Below are 16,903 nucleotides of genomic sequence, written 5' to 3'. Positions count from 1 at the left end.
GGTCGTCTCTAGGCTGTGTGTTACGGAGCGACATGGTACATCGACTTCGCGGGTCCCTCATGGGTCATGACAGTCGAGACGTGATGTTCTTCTAGAGGCATGTGTGTACACGGTATTGATATATAGCCATTGCATTCATATCATCCAAATTATTGTATTGCATTGCACTTGTTATCATCATTGTCATTGGATTGTTATTGTGTTGTGGATACTTGATTGAATATTCTACCAGTTATGATGAGTACTTGGAGCACTTGAGATTAGATGCTTTAACAATAGGCTTGATAGGATATGATGAGCATGGGAACACTCGAGTTTAGATACTTCACTATTGACTTGATCGGTTATGGAACCTTATTGGTAGCTGATGGTTTGAATACTGATGTGAATTGTTGATACTTGAGGAGTTGATATGTATTGATGAGACTATATTATACTGGTACTTCATTGTGAGCATGCCTATCTTTCATTTACTTTCTGTATATATGTTAGCTAATCGAGGATGCCTTTGATACCTAGCAAGATTTGTTATTTGTATCGACTCGCACTTGTCGCATTCTTTATGAATGCAGAGTACCAGGATAGATCTACTTCTACCCCTCATGGCTGATATTCGAGTATAGCTGATTCGAGTCTCTTCAGGGTGAGCATGAGTTCGTTCGCTGCCCGAAGACTCTTCCTATTTTTATGTCTTACTTTCTATTCTAAGACACGATTTTGAGACTATTATGTATTATTATTCAGACTTATCGTAATTAGTTTAGATGCTCGTATATGACCAGACCAGATACTGCGGGTGGTGGATTTCATGTACTTCCGCACTTATTTATATCATATTGTGAGACTTACGTTTATCTTCTTCCGTTATATTTCTATTATTTGTGAATGTTGACTTAAGGTTCACTTACAGAGGTGGGAAAGGTAGGTGCCTGCCTGACTTAGTGAAATTAGGTCGTGACATAACTGAACAGAACTAGACATGAGGATCATAATCCTAATCACCCCTTACTGAATATGAGGAATCACATGTTTATCTGAGTTCATTAACTGTAGCCTTGGGCCCAACTATACGTATATGTAAAAACTGTGGCCTCGGCCCTAAGTATAAGCATGCATAATCTGTGGCATCAGGCCTAAGTATACGTATATATAATTTGTGGTCTCGGGATCAAGTATATGTATATATAAGTTGTGGCCTCAGGCCAAAATACATAAACATAAACTGTGACCGCTGGCCAAATACATGTGTTCATCATTTCATAATTTATATGCTGAGTAGAAGAGTCATTGAGTCATCATATTATAGTTCTAACAAGGATACTAAGAATTACTATCATGAGACACTGAATCATGAATTGTTCAAGAAATTTAGAATATTTACCGTTCTTAAACATTTTGTGGTTCATGAATGAAAGTCATGGAATATCATACATAGATTATGTGTTGAGTTCACAATGTTCGGAATGACATACATGAACGAACTATTAAGCTATATCATTTAAAGTGTAGAAACTCTGAAACAGTTTATGAAACTAGGGCATAACTTTGCTGCTGATGCTAATTCATTATAATCATGACTGAACAAGGCATGGGGAAAAACAATGACATTCCTAAACGTACATCAATCCACTATCTAGCTCAAAATTAGCCTCACGAACTACTAACACTATTATTCGCATAGCCCTTTTTTGTGCTATTTCATCATGGCTGTCGGAACTTGCTTCTTAGCGCTACGTGGGAAGAGAATTTTCAACCTTACTTACTTTATCACTCCAAAATCCTAAGAAAAATCTGAACTTTTGAGGAAGAACTCCAGTTCCTTCATTTGAACCTTTGAGAAGAACACATGGGAGGGACTTACCTGAATATAGGAGGATGAGGAGAGGAGATAAAATTCAAGTAATGCTAGGGCTTGAAGGAACAAAAAATAAAATGAAAATTTGGGAAAACGCGACTCTAAAGAAAACTAGGCGTGATTTGTGGTTCAATATGATGGTGCATATTGCGCTTTTGCAACCGCAAATGCTAAGACATGTTTAAATACAATATTGACAATTTTGAGGAATTTATTTCAAAATGCAGAGGGCACATTGCGTTTTACGGGGCATACTGCATTTTGCGGACCGCACATCTGCCCAGCGGACGGCTCTGCGACCTTTTAGTAAAACGATCATCACTTTTTGTAAAAATATTTGTTTGACCTGATCTTATACGGTTTGAAAGGTCTTTCAAAGGGCTATAACCTTAATCCGATGAGTTTTCCCAGCTTGTACCTGTTTTCCAGCAAAAACGGGTTTCGGGAATATCAGTTAAATTTTTTATTAAATGGTTTAAATACAAGTGGGTTGTATCCGTTCTTTGAAACTCCAAGGTGCGTTTTGATTTGAAAAGCTACAGACTCAATAATGCAGTAATAATGGAAATCAAAGCAAAAAGACTGAATATTATTCAAAGCAATATTGAGTTCTCGAGCTTGGGATGGAGAGAGAAAAATAATTAGGGTTACAAGTCTCAAGGATTAGATGCCTCTTCCTCCTTCCCTGAGCTATCTTTATACAATAAAAAATAATACTTTTCTACCCTAGCGTAAAAATAATATGACATTACAACAGTGTCAGCGTTCCTTTTGCAGGGATCACGCATATCGAGAACGCCATATATGACTAGAGTTGGTGAAAGTGGAGGACAGCTAAGCTACCCGGCTACTTCTTCAAGCCCCACCCCTCGAGCTTATATCCAGGGTCTTTTATGTTCGTATACAGATAGTCCCCCAGTTTCCAAGGTCTTCATTTAACAGCCCCGAAGTGGAAGAGTTTCCTGCACGCTTCTGCTGCCCTTTCCTAAGTTGGTTGCATCTCGGATATTAAGCACTTAATTTGACCATTTATTTTCCTCCTTCATTTAATGCTCTGCACCCATTGTCAAACGCCATCGCAAACGTGGCTCGTCTTTTACCAAGGATTTTTCTTGATTACCAGGCACTGCAATGATGAAGTGTTCCTCCTTTTTCAAGGCAAGGTTATAAAACAAATAATTTTCCCTCTTTTTGCAATTCGAGATTACATCCTTGACTATACTCAAACACCTCCCCCTTCTTCTTTTGAGCTGCAGCAAATTCTTTCTCTCAACCTTTAAAATCCTCTTCAATCTACATCCCATCTCCCTTTCCTTATTACCCACCATATCTTCTGACTCATCCATCATTGGTGGTGTCATCACGCCAGCACATTCACAGAGAAATAGCAACTCTGATGTTTTTGTTCCCCATGTATTTGTCGCTGTTAGTCACCCTCCTCTTGCCAAAGGATCCAAAAAGAGAGACCAGAAGCCTAGCGTTGCTGGCCAGCCGGCTAAGACATTAATTCTAAGGGAATGGACCAACGAGAAAGATCTCCTTGAGCGTGCCACCTCCACCAGCCCTATGTATACCTCATCCATTCTCTATGGAAAACTTGATTAGGTCAAGAAAGACTGTGGTTGAGAAAGGATTGACGTGCTGAACCTTAACAAGAATAAGAACTTCACCTTTGACGGGCCTAGATACTCATTCGTTTACACTTACCCTTTTTCTTTGAGGGTAAGCCAGGAGATTGACCCGGTCATTTTGGAGTTCTGCCAGAAGTATAATATTTGCTTAGCTCAACTTGAACCGGTGGTATGGAGAACACTGGCGTGCCTTCGAATCCTCTAATCTCAAATTGGAGAAAGCTTCACTCTCCCATTTAATCAGCCTGTACTCCCAGAAGATTTTTCGGGGCGGGGTGACCCTCTTAACTAAGTATGGACAGAACTTCCTTATCACTAGCATTGACGGTTATTCTGATCATGGGTGGATGGATGTCACAACCCAACCCATCGTGATGGCACCCACACTAACCCCCTTGGTGGGCGAACCATCCCCTTAATAAATTAATTAACCATTTAATCAATTACAACTTAAATAACAACAGAACCAATAAATATTAGTCTAAGTCATGCCATAGATAATAGAAAGTGCGGAATACTATGTCACGACCAGACTGGAGGGCCATGACGGGCACCCGGTGCTAACCCACCCGGGCACCTCTTATCGTACATTTACATTCACATCTAGGTGAGCCACATAGCTTATTCATAATTTCTATACATCAATAATATTAATCTCGTTGGGCAGCAACACATTTATATAATCATCGACAACAATGCCCATATCCATATACACAAACCGACGAGGCTATCAAAATGATATACAAAATATGAGCCGATAAGGCTACAAGACATCTAACCATACACAACAGTCTACGAGCCTCTAAGAAGAGTATGTAACATTATATAGGCGGGAAAGGACCCTGCCATGCCCATATGTATGTACACAAAAGAATAATACCAAAAGCTGTAGCTCCGGATGAAATGGAGCTCCTCTATGCAGTCCCTGAACAAGAAATCGATAGATCAAGCCTGTCTCCCTGTCCACCTGCGGGCATGACGCAGCGTCCATAAATAAAAGGACGTCAGTACGAACGATGTACTGAGTATGTAAAGCATAATCTACATCATAGTAGGAGCATAAGAAATAGCATAAAATGGGAGAATCAGGAAGTAATAGAGCCATTGGTACCTCTAGTGGCCTTTATCATATTTACTTACTTGTCTTTCATAGGGACCTTCCATTTCTAATGCTTACTATATATATATATATATATATATATATATATATATATATATATATATATATATATATATTTGTATATTTGTATCATAACCCACCATGAAGGATCGGTGTTTCACATACCCGGCCATGACAAGGCTCGGTGATTATACATACCTGACCCTACCAAGGCTCAGTGTTATGCACCGTAGACTCAACCGGTGGTGTGCGCGTGATAGGTATCATACCCGGCCATATAAGCTCGGTGTTACATAATAGTCATACATACTTAGGCACGTATACATAAGAGTCCATGAGTATCATCATCATCATTACCATCATTGTTTTCGTTACATCTATCCTTAGAGGATCAACTATCACATAAGGGAAGCAATAGAATCGTGAAAGTATCGAGAATCCTGAGCTTTGGTAATCTTAGAGATAGAGTCAGTTGGAAGACATTATGGAACTCATGAGAGGGTATATAGCAAAGGAAACATGCCTTAATGAAAGAAGGGTTAGCCTTACATACCTCTTTGTCTTCTTAACTACTTAACATTAACCGTCGAAGCTTGAACAATCTACATTTAGAAGGATTCATATCATGGTTAAGCCTTAATGATACTCTTAATTCAAATAAGAATACATGATCTAATGAAAATCGGGCAGCACTTCCCCTATTTTGTCAACTTCCACCATATTACAAAACAACTCCCAAACATCCATAATAACACCCACAATATCATAATCAAGTAATCACATTCCATTAAGCCCTCAAAATTCATCCTTTGTTCAACTTCTACTAACAACTTCACACCCAACCTTAGCACATTTTCATAAAATGCTTCCTCATCACTATTTCTACGTTCCATAACAAGATTATATCCATATTATACTAAGAATCATGACTCAAGTTAGCTTACTACTCAAAAACATCATAAAAGTGGCATTTAGCCCTCATTTTCTACTTTCTTCTTCTACCCAAGTTGTTCAACAACCAAGCATCCATGATAACGTGAAATAATCATAAAAACTAACCTTTCATCTCATGGGAATGAGCTTGGAGCAGCTATCAACTTATGTAAAAACCCTAGCTTCAATACCCAAGAATCTCTTGTAGTCTACTAACCCTAGGAAGCCTTCTAACACATAAACACTTTGATTCTTGCCTCTTGATCTTTGTTTTCTCTTGGGTTGGAGTGGAATATGCTTGGAGAAGGGTTTGGAGCTCTCAAGACTTGTGGAATATGAAAAATGAAATAAAAGAGCAAGGGCCATCTAGTTATACAAAAAAATAAAACTCAGCCCGATGGACTTATACGGACCATTTATACGGTCCGTATAATATTATACGGTCCGTATAAGTGGACCGTATAACACCACCATGGAAAAGTCCCTTTCTGTAAAGGTCAGGTTATACAGACCCCCTTATACGGACCGAATAAGTGGTCGTATAACTCCCAGTTGTACAAAGCTTATTCTCGTTGATTCGTTTGACTTCCAATCCTCGTGGAACCTTCTTGGCACCTACATAATACTTCATTAACCACACAGTAGGCCCTATATCAGCCCCTCAAGACATTACCAAATAAATATTAGCTCAATTATAGTGAAAACCTTTCCAAATACGACTTACATTTCACTTCCTTCAACGAACTAAACCTCACATATTCGTAAAACTTTGAAATCTTATGGTGCACACTTTAAGCTATCTAATACTTCCCTTAATCTCGTAAGGATTTCATAATCACCTTAAGCTCACATTAGCCTATACACAAGGTAACAAAATCAAGAATTTTCGAGGTGTAACATACTACTTATTACAACTCCAAAATCTGAAAGTTATCATACAAGGACTCTAATCATAAAACTGTGTAAGAAGTACATAAATGTTAGAAAATAACATAAATGTCTAGAAATGAAATAGACATCAATAAGGAGAGATCTTCAGGTGGCATGACATGGATAGGTGCTCACCCTCAGATCTGGTCAGGAAATAGCCTCTAGCTAGATGTGAGGTCTAGAAGACGTCCCTGGCACACAATCTGCACTCAAAAATGGTGCAACAAGGTAGTATCAATACAAACACTATGTACCGGTAAATATCATAGGCCGACTAAGATTAGTATCATGCATACATTTGTAAAACCATCAAGGTAAACAGATAGGCACAACAACACAACCACAACAACAGCAATATCAACAATGAATCACAGGAATAAGATAATGTCCAATGCAATGCAATCAATGATAAGTATCTCAACCGTACACACATGCTAAAGGCCTTGTTCGCATGATAGTCTTGACCCGCGAGGGACCCATGACGTCCATGTACCACTCACTCCGGAGCTGACCTCGGATCACAAGTTACAACTAGGCCACATCCTCACCCCCTGTCAAACATGCCTTATATATATGTATGTATACCACAATGGATCTGAGGATATGGTTCAAGTCCAGAACCTAATAAGAAGCATCACTCTAATGTAAGCATGATCAATCAATAATGTCAATGCCAAGGAAGTGCAAGTCACAATGCCCTAAGCCATAACAAGTCTCGAATAGATCAACTCAACAATAGCATGAATCATACAAGCTATCTCAATCAACACGATATATATATATATATATATATATATATATATATATATATATATATATATATATACATATATATATATATATATATATATATATCAACCCTTTCCTTCCAATAACACAGCAAATACACCTCATGGTTCAATACATAAAGTAATAGCGACAAGCCCACATAATTAGAAGTCATACCAACCTAGGTAATATCCAACTAGACTTCATGCCCAAAAGCCTAATCATCCTTTCTCCAGTCAATTCTACTATATATACAGTCTACGAATCAAAGTCTAACTTAAGTAAGCCGTGACCTACCTCAAAAGCAGAACTGGAATCACGAGCTACTCCAACAGAGCCTTCCTTTTACATAAAGCCTCGGAACGCTCAAAGTCTAGCAATAATAATGCTAAGTAAGAAATACACCAACTAATTGGAAGAAGAATCGATTTGGGTAAAAGTACCCAAAATACCCCTAACGAATCAAATGGGTAAAACCGGAAATTAAGGGTGAAATTACCCTACCCTTAGTCCCAACAATCATAATCCTCAAATTCCTGGGTTTCTAATCACTTTAGACCCTCCAATTCCATAATTTATTCAAAACCCCCAAATTTGGGTGAAACCATAAGTCTGAAAATAGATTCTTGAATTTATTAGAACAATTCCATCCTAGAAGGTGTTAACCTACACTTCTAGATGGTATAAACAGTGAATTAAATAATAATAACCAATTCAAGCTAAGGTTTCATGATTAAGAATTCTAGGTCTTCAACCCACCATTTTTAGAACATGAATTATCATGAAAACTTAAAGGGGAAATGAAAATGAACAAGATAATGGTTTAGAACTTACCTTCAGAGATGATTCCCCCAAGTTCTTCAATAATTGCCTCCCTAAGCTCTTAGGATGGGTTTTAGGAATGTTTTTGCTAATGATTCGAACTTAGGAGAATAAATGGGATTTTGTTCCCGTCATTCCGCCACGGTGGTCCCGCGTGGTGACCAAACCATCCGCCATGGCGGATAATTAATAAACACCAGCTTCTCGCCATGCGATCCCGCTATGGCGACACAAAGCCCGCCATGGCGGATCGCCAATTCAAAACCAAGAAACTCGGTTTTTCACAAGTCTTTCTCGAAATTTCGACATCAATTTAAGGCCCCATATACACAAACCAGATATGCACACGCACATAAAAATGCGTTATGAATTCACCCGTGGCCTCAGAATTTACAACAGATGCCTAATTTACCAAGTCAATCCCCAAACGGAGTAAAATAAATTTCCAACCAAGTACTCAAAATGCAACCAAACATCTCAAGAACTGAACCATCCATCCCACTAAGTCATAATCGACCCTTCGGACCTCACGAAGTCGACGGAATTCCAAAAAAAGGGTTTGTTTACCCAAAAGTCAACTATTGATCACATAATTTCACTTAACGATCCTAAATCCTTCAATTTTCAGTAGACTCGCTTAAAGTCTGGGGAATGGATCAACAGGGGCAAAATAGTCAAAACACACATAACGACCCAATTACAATGAAGAGGCTCTTTATCGTTTCTACTGCAGACATCGTCATACCCCCGGAGACTCCAATCCCCAAGCTATGGAATCCCAACTGTGAGTCCCTTTTCATGATTCCTGATGCATCGTTCCCCACTTTTCTTCTCTCTTATTTTATTTCATTTTGACTTTTTACCTTTTTCTTTCAGTTGTGCTTTGGAGACCCGAGCCCGTAAAGGAATGTCTCATTCCTCCAACCCATTGCTCTGAGTGTGGAAGGATATCTCCTCATAAAACAATTGGAAAGGAAAGAACCGTGGCCTAACCAAGGGATTACCGTTTCGCCCTTTAGTCGACATGTTCGAGAATCCCACGGTAGCTACCCAACAATCCCTTCAAGCTGCACCCCAACTATATCAAGCCCAAGAGGAAGTACCCGTAGTCCCAGAAAAGTGAGCATCTTCTGTCCTTGCTCTCCCAAGGAAGAAAGGTAATCCTGGCTCCTTTGGCTAGGACGATCAAGATCCTGCAGTCGTAAAGACCACGGCCCCTCCAACGATAGTCATTTTAAAGGGTGATGAGTGTGAGGGTGAAGCCGACTCCATCCAGGAGCACTTCCGCAGGAGGAGAGCTCCTCAAGAATTTACCACCGAAGAACTCTTCCGGGAGATAGAACTAGCTCGCTTGCTCGGATCTCCTCATAGTCGCCTGTTGAAGTCCCTATTGCTAGGGAGAGTCTCTTTAGTTTTACGCCCATTCATGCCATTCTATAATCTTCTACATCACCTCCCCAGTCGCTCCCCATTGTAATGTTAAGCTTTCTTGATCCAGGCTCACTTTGTGACTACGGAAGGCCTTCAACGCAAGCACTATGACGAGAGGGAGATGAGGACAAAATATGAGAAGCTGTAAGAACATCTACCTGCTCTGGAATTTAAGTTGGTGATGGCAGAGGAGTTGGAGGCCTAGCTTGCTGAGGCTGAGCAGGAGAAGAAAGTCCATGGCCAAGAGGCCGCGCAGTTCTACTCTGATCTGGTAGCTTTGCAGAAGTAATGAGCCGATCATCAGGACCATTATGTTGAAGTTTTATGGAAGAAGACCACTCTCAAGAAGAAGGTCCAGATTCTAGAAGCCGAACTATGCACCAAAATTAATGAAAAGGCGGCAGCAAATGAAGCTAGAGCCAATCTCAAGTAGAGGCTTCAGCAATAGTTGGCCCTAAATGAGTAAGACAAGGCAAACCAGTGTCTCTCTAACACTAATGCTAGTCTCTAGGACATGGGAGAGGGAAATTGGCTAAAGTTTATCGAGATCGATACTCGGATGTTGGGTCAAAAGAAGCAGTTCATGTTAGAGAAGGCATACGCCATGTACTGTGCTCGTATGATGGCCCTTCAAGAGTTTAGGGACAGGATGGCTGACGTTGGCTCAAACTGCCTCAGCTCTGTCCCTGGAAGTAGTTGCCGCCAGGGCTCTTCCTGCCTTGCCTTCCAATGAGAAGCCTGTAAATCTCTCGAATAACTACGGGTGGTCGACCGATAATGATGGATTTCCTGAGGTCGTAGAAGGGCCTAGAGATCAGGTCCCCAGGGCTTCTTCTACCGATAACATGGTCGCGTCTTCAGGACTACGCACTGACGAAGGTCCTTCTGTAGAGAAACCTTCTCCCCCAGCTCTAGAAGTCTCGAGTTAGTCTGCTGTCGATGAGGTCGGATCTTTCATTCCTCCAAATACCGCCAATCCTTGACTCTTTTTATTTGAATATTCTTTCACACTTTGTCGTGCTTTCCTTTGCTTTTGGGATTTGTAATTAAGTAATCTGTCTTTTGGACCGACTTTCTTTAGGCTGCTTGTTTGTGTCTCCTTTGCATTTTTTTTGGAGGGAGTATCGTTTTGACTATAAAAGTTTTTTAATATATATATCTTGCTCTGTTGGTGTTTGTTGTGGATTGGACGTGCTCTTTGTCCAATCCTTTGAGGGGAGCACTTAGCCGCAGGGATCCTTCAGCATTTGGATACCTTATTCGGAACTATGCATCGTCTTTATTTTACTTTTGGACGCATGTGCCTAGGTCTTATAGTTGTTTTTGTATTTCTGGTTTGAGAGTTTGCACAATCGCTTCCCCAATCCGGGAATGTCGCTTTCGGATGCATATTTTATCACCGGGAGTTTGATACGTCTGTTTCATAATAAAAGGAGGTCTTTTTCTGTTTGATGCCAATGAGGAGGATGTCTCGACCTTATCCTAACTGGAATAAGGTTTATGAAATGTTCACGCTCTTAGGACCTAAGGTCGGGTCGTGTGTTAGAGGCAGATAATTCCGGGTATGGGGGACACGTTTGTAGCAACAGTGAAGAGACTAATAAACGGGTTGTGCCTTTTCATTCATAAGGGTGGGTCTTTAAGCCCCCGTATATTTACATTGTGAGCAAAAAGGGATGGAAAGAGTTTCCGGTTCCCAACCTGAAGCCTCTACTCTCACATAAGCGTAATATGTTTTACGATCGTTTCCTCATTAAGGTCTTTGAAATCCACACACATTCTGAATTTATTAAGCTTTTCGGGAACTACCACCACATTAGCTAGTCATTCCGGGTTTACCACTCTCCAGGCTGACCCTATGTTAAGAAAGCATGATACTTCTTCTTTGACAAACTTATCGCGTATAACGAATGTTAGCTATTTTCTCTGCTTTACTAGAGGATGGTTTGGATAGAGCTTATTCTGTGAATAGCCACCTCGAGAGGAATCCCTTTTTTGCCTAAATGGGACCAACAAAAAGCAATCGGAATTAATCTTTAAAACATTTAGGAATTGAAGCCTAAGCTCGGCTTAGGCTTCAATTCCTGAGCCCAGGTGTACCATATTTTCGGGAGATTTTTCAAAAAGCATCACATGCTCCAGTTTTTCCCCAATGGAATCCGACAGGTCTTTATCTTTGGGGGCTATGAACCCTTTTTGGATGGTTAATTCTCCGAGTTGACTTCCTGGTTCGATTTCTCCCACCTGTTCCCCTGCTTCCTCTCCAGACTCGGCGTATGGATCTGGTATCTTTAATTGCTAATTGGCAGGCTCGTTCCTCTTTCGAGTTGCGCCGGGTCCCCCCTGATCTCTCCGATCCCCCAAGAAGTGGAAACATGATCACTTGATTGCATGCATAGAATGTATTCTTGGCCTCCGAGAATAATATTATAGGTCATGTCTCCCGGCACGATGTGAAACATTGCATTCTGTTCTAGGCCCCCGGCAAGGACGATAGTTCAATCTCTCCCCGAGTCATTTCACTCGACATGTTGAACCCTGCCAGCTCCTTGGTTATAAGGGTGATCGCCAGCTAGTCACCGCCATCTCTTTCTAGACTCGAAGTTGGATAATATTCACCGAACTTCCAAGATCAATTAACCTACGCTTAATAAAAGAACTCTTAACTTGAATAGATATTACCAGGGCGTCATTGAGGGAATGAGCAAGGCCTGGGCAATCTTCACTGGAAAATGAGATGTCTTCACTCCCCACGGGCTCTTGAGTTTGATCTGTCTTCGTGATGGAGATTTTGGATTTTCTGACTGAAGAATGCGTGACTTTGTTTAGCATCTCTCCACTGAAGATCATGTTAATAGTGTTCACCGGTTGCGGAACTTTGTCCGGCTTTTCCTCGAATTTTCTACTTAAATTGAGTTTTTCTCTGTCATTGATGTATTCTTTCAGATGGCCCACACGCAGCAACTAATCCACCTCGACCCGTAATTTTACACAATCTTCCATTGTATGCCCATGCGTCTTTGTGGAAATAACACCACAACCTTACATTCCTCTTGACAAATTCGTCCGCATCACTTGTGGGAACCCTTCTTCCTTTACAGTCCTCATCACCGTGACCATCTCCACTGTATCGATGCTAAAATTGTGATCTGCGAGCTTCTAGGGTCCGAATCCCTTCAGCGCCAGCCTTTAAAACCGTCGAGTACCTTTTCTGATGAGGTCTCAGTTGTTCCTACCATGACTTTTAGCCTTGCCTTAACCGGGAGCCCCCTAAGTTTCGTATGGCTTAAAACTTGCTCCAAGGTTTTTGGGATTTATATCGGTTCCTTGCTCCAGCCTTTTCAAGGAATAACTTTCACTTCTATCAGAGTCGTCGTCCTCAAGTCATCTTTGATGAGCATCTTGGCAGTATACCTGAGGTTTATCTCATTCCATGTTTTGGCTGGAAACTCTCTATTAGCTTTGCATTGCATCTGAACTGCTTGGATTTAGACCATCCTTGAATGCAGCCGCAGCCCAGTCCTCTGGTATAGCGGGTAACATCATTCTTTCCCGCTGGAATCTCTCGACGGAACTCCTTAGTAGTTTTCCCTCTCACTGCTTTGTGGTGAACACTTCTTCTCTGTGTGTCTCGATCCTTCTAGCTCCCGCATGAGCTTTGACAAAGGCATCTGCAAGAGTAGTAAAAGAATTAATAGAATTTTCAGGTAAATTAGTGTACCAAGAAAGTGCTCCCTTTATGAGCGTACAGTGATTGCTGCATCGAAAGTTGTCACGTGTTCCTCTGGATTCGCGGTCCCGTCATATTTAGGTATGTCGAGCATTTTAAACTTTCTCGGGATAGGTGTGGGGGTCGTGCTCTCCTGATAGGGCAATATTTCGTACTTTCTGCCTCATGTACCTTTCACCACGGGTGGTGCCCCTGGTATCTGGTTCATGCATTCATCATTTCCTTCTCGATTCTAACGAGCCCCTTCGTAAATGCATCTGACGGTTCCCTCATACTGTCGGCTCACAACCGTTCTATTCGTGGGATCACGGGAGCTTTCATAACCTCCTAATTTGACGCCGGAGTCCCAGCCCTAGAATGATTAGCGAGGGTAGTCATGACCCTCTCTATGTGTTGCATGATTTCGCTCTATGCCTTGATCATAGCAACCACCATATCATCAGTTGAGCGTCTTTTTTTCTTGGAGGGTTTCTGCCTTCTTGGACGGAATTGGGCCCGACTTTTCCTCCCAAGACCGCGTCTCTAAAGATGTCCCTCACCTTCCATGATCGAGGGGCCATAGTCCCATTCTTTGTCGGGACACTCCCGCAAAGCATCGCTTTCTTCACTCCTCCATCCCCGCACAAAATCATCGTTATGCTCGGATACCTGCACCTCCACTAGGTCTGCTATGCCTTGCGTGTTCATCAGCACTTGAGCGTTGTTGAGTTCTTGCGCGTTGTCAAGGAGGCTATTTTTGTGAGAACTGCTGCTTGATCCTGACATACTTGCTCAGACGCCGCGACTGAGCCTTGTTCAGAAAGGAGTTTCTGGTGATGAATTGGGACAACACCATAATTGTCTATCCCCACAGACGGCGCCAAACTATTTTCTGGTAAAAATGGGTTTCGGAAATATCGGTTAGTTTTTTTTATTTTATAGGGTTTAAAGACAAGTGGGTTGTATCCGATCCTTGAAACTCCAAGGTGTGTTTTGATTTGTAAAGTTAGGGACTCAATTATGCAATAATAATGGAAATCAAAGCAAAAAGACTTAATATTATTCAAAGAAATATTGAGTTCTTGAGCTTGGGATCGAGAGAGAAAAATAACTAGGGTTACAAGTCTCAAGGATGAGATGCTTCTTCCTTCCTCCCTAAGCTATATTTATACAATCCAAAATAAGACTTTTCTACCCTAGATTACAAACGATGTGACATTACAACAATGTCGATGTTCCCTTTGCAAGGATCAGGCATATCGAGACTGCCAGATGTGACTAGAATTGGTGAAAGTGGAGGACAGCTAAGCTTCCCGATTACTCCTTTAGCCCCCTTCCCTTGAGCTTATATCTGGGGTCTTTTATCTTCGTATACAGTACCCATAGTTTGGCAGCACATTTTATTTCAAATCAAGATCTCAATTGGTAAATAAATTCAGTAGAATGGATAGTGTTTGGAACTGGCATAAGATCGAACTACGAGCAAAAGATTCTAGTAAAATGGTAAGATGGAACAGACCACAAGAAAATTTCCTCAAGTGGAACAATAATTAACGGAAGTTGTTTGAAGTTAAGGAAAAGAAGCAGCAAGTAAAATTGTTAGAAAAAGAAATGGGGAGTTAATATGGACTTTGTTCATCCTCTTCACTTCTCAAGTAACAATATTAGCGAAACTCAAGTTGATTTGTTTGGGGTTTAGCTGGTGTTGTGGCCCAAACTACTCCAATTTCATTGTTGAACTAGTTAGACACACGATCCAAAACAAGTACAAAATCTCTATGGAATCTATAGAAAGATGTGGAAAGGATATAAGAGATGGTAAGAATAAGAGGTATTCAAGTGACACATTATTTTAGAAAAGGCAATATGGTTGTAGATGCTTTACAAACATTCTATTACTCTTAATCAATGTAGAATCTTTCAGCAAGAGAGTGAACTGCCTAGTGAGGTTAAAGGAACTCTTCGAATTGATAAAATGGGAATTCCTTCATTCAGCATTAGAGCAATGTAGTTGGTACTTTGAACCACTACTTAGCACTCATAGATAAGGTTACACTAATAAAAATGGCGTTGTATCGAGACATAAAAATTGTAGACACCGTCGGTCAACTATTCCGTCAAGGTAACCGCAAGGACACTATCAGAAAATCAATGAATTTTGTTTTCTTAATTCATCGATTTTTAATTTTTTTTACAAAAATCAGCGCACATATATGTCGTTTAGTTACGTGCAAAAATGCACAAAAACTATGAATTTTGTAAGAGAATCAACGGACGGGTGTCGGTTAATTTCGTGCGAAAACGCACCGAAACTATGATTTTTTTTTAAATAAATAAAACCGACGGAAAAGTAGTTGAAGAGTATAAATAAAAGATGGAAACCTTACATTAGTGAGCACACGTGGTCTAGTGAAAGAATAGTTACTGCCATGGTATAGACTTAGGTTCCATTTTCAGCTGGGGCATTTAAGTGTGTTGTGAATTTATTTTTTTGAGACGATCGACGGATTCCGTCGATTTTGTTGTCATTTTTCTCTCGGTTGTTAAAAAAGACCATTTTTTAATTTAACTAACTGCCGATGGCTATTGGAAAAGTTTGAGCGAGTTCGTCAATTTTCCTCACTGATGTGATAATTTCCAGCAGACTTCTATCCGTCAATTTTTTATCGGAAATCCTCGTTTACATGATAATTCATGAAGTTGTAAATGTTAGGAGTATATCCTTCCCTAACCTTTTTTAAAGGAAGCTGGTCTAGCTACCTCTCCTTATAAGCTAATTTGATTTAGTTTTTTTAGGTCCTTTTTGGAGGTTAAGTTTTACGCTCCCTCCTTGTTTTATCTCTTTTGAATTGATATACACAAGGCAAAGGTCTTAAAAAAAAAAAATATATATATATATATATATATATATATATATATAAAATAAAAAAAAAAAAAAAAAAAAACTAACCCAATTTGGGATCTTAGACATACTTCCTTTTAAAAAAATATTTAATAGTCTTAATCATAAGCGGATTTGTTTAAACTACCATTTATTGCCTCACTTAATTAACATCCTACTAACTAGAGCAGTAGGGATAACCGGGGCGTGGCGGGGGGGGGGGGGGGGTGGTTTGCGGGGGCAGAATGAGCTCTTATTTTTCAAAACGTCAAATACTTCTAAACAAATTCAAGTTCAAAATGACTATTACTGGGGATCGGTGAGAGTAACTTTTCTGGTGCAAATATTAGGACCAAATGTACGTTAACAATTCAAAATGTTTGCTTATTTTATCATGATCTAAGATATTTCATGCATGCTTATTTATAAGGATAATTTCAGAAACCTCCCTTCAGGTTTGTCTATATTACACTAACCTCCCTTGTGATTTGAGATATTACACCGACCTCCCTTATTTTAATCTTCTTGTAACAAAACTTATTTAAATGATGAAATTCTAATAATATTCCAAAAGTGCCCCTTGAAACCAAAAATACGGCCATTAAATTTTCTTATTTATTACTACTATATTCTTAAAAAAATGAAAGAAGTATCACAAACCTGATTTACTTTTTCTTTTTTGAGTTCATTTAGAGAAGCTGAAAGTATTTAGGTTGGGCATAAGTCATTACACTGTTTCATTCACTCATTTTAGTTGGATACTTAAAATAATAGAGTATAACAATGCTGCGAACATAATAAAACATGCAGAATACCATAGGAC

Source organism: Lycium ferocissimum, chromosome 8, assembly GCF_029784015.1.
Source record: "Lycium ferocissimum isolate CSIRO_LF1 chromosome 8, AGI_CSIRO_Lferr_CH_V1, whole genome shotgun sequence".
In the NCBI taxonomy this organism is placed as follows: Eukaryota; Viridiplantae; Streptophyta; class Magnoliopsida; order Solanales; family Solanaceae; genus Lycium; species Lycium ferocissimum.
The sequence above is the reverse complement of the archived record's forward strand: the minus strand, read 5'-3'. Positions refer to the sequence as shown.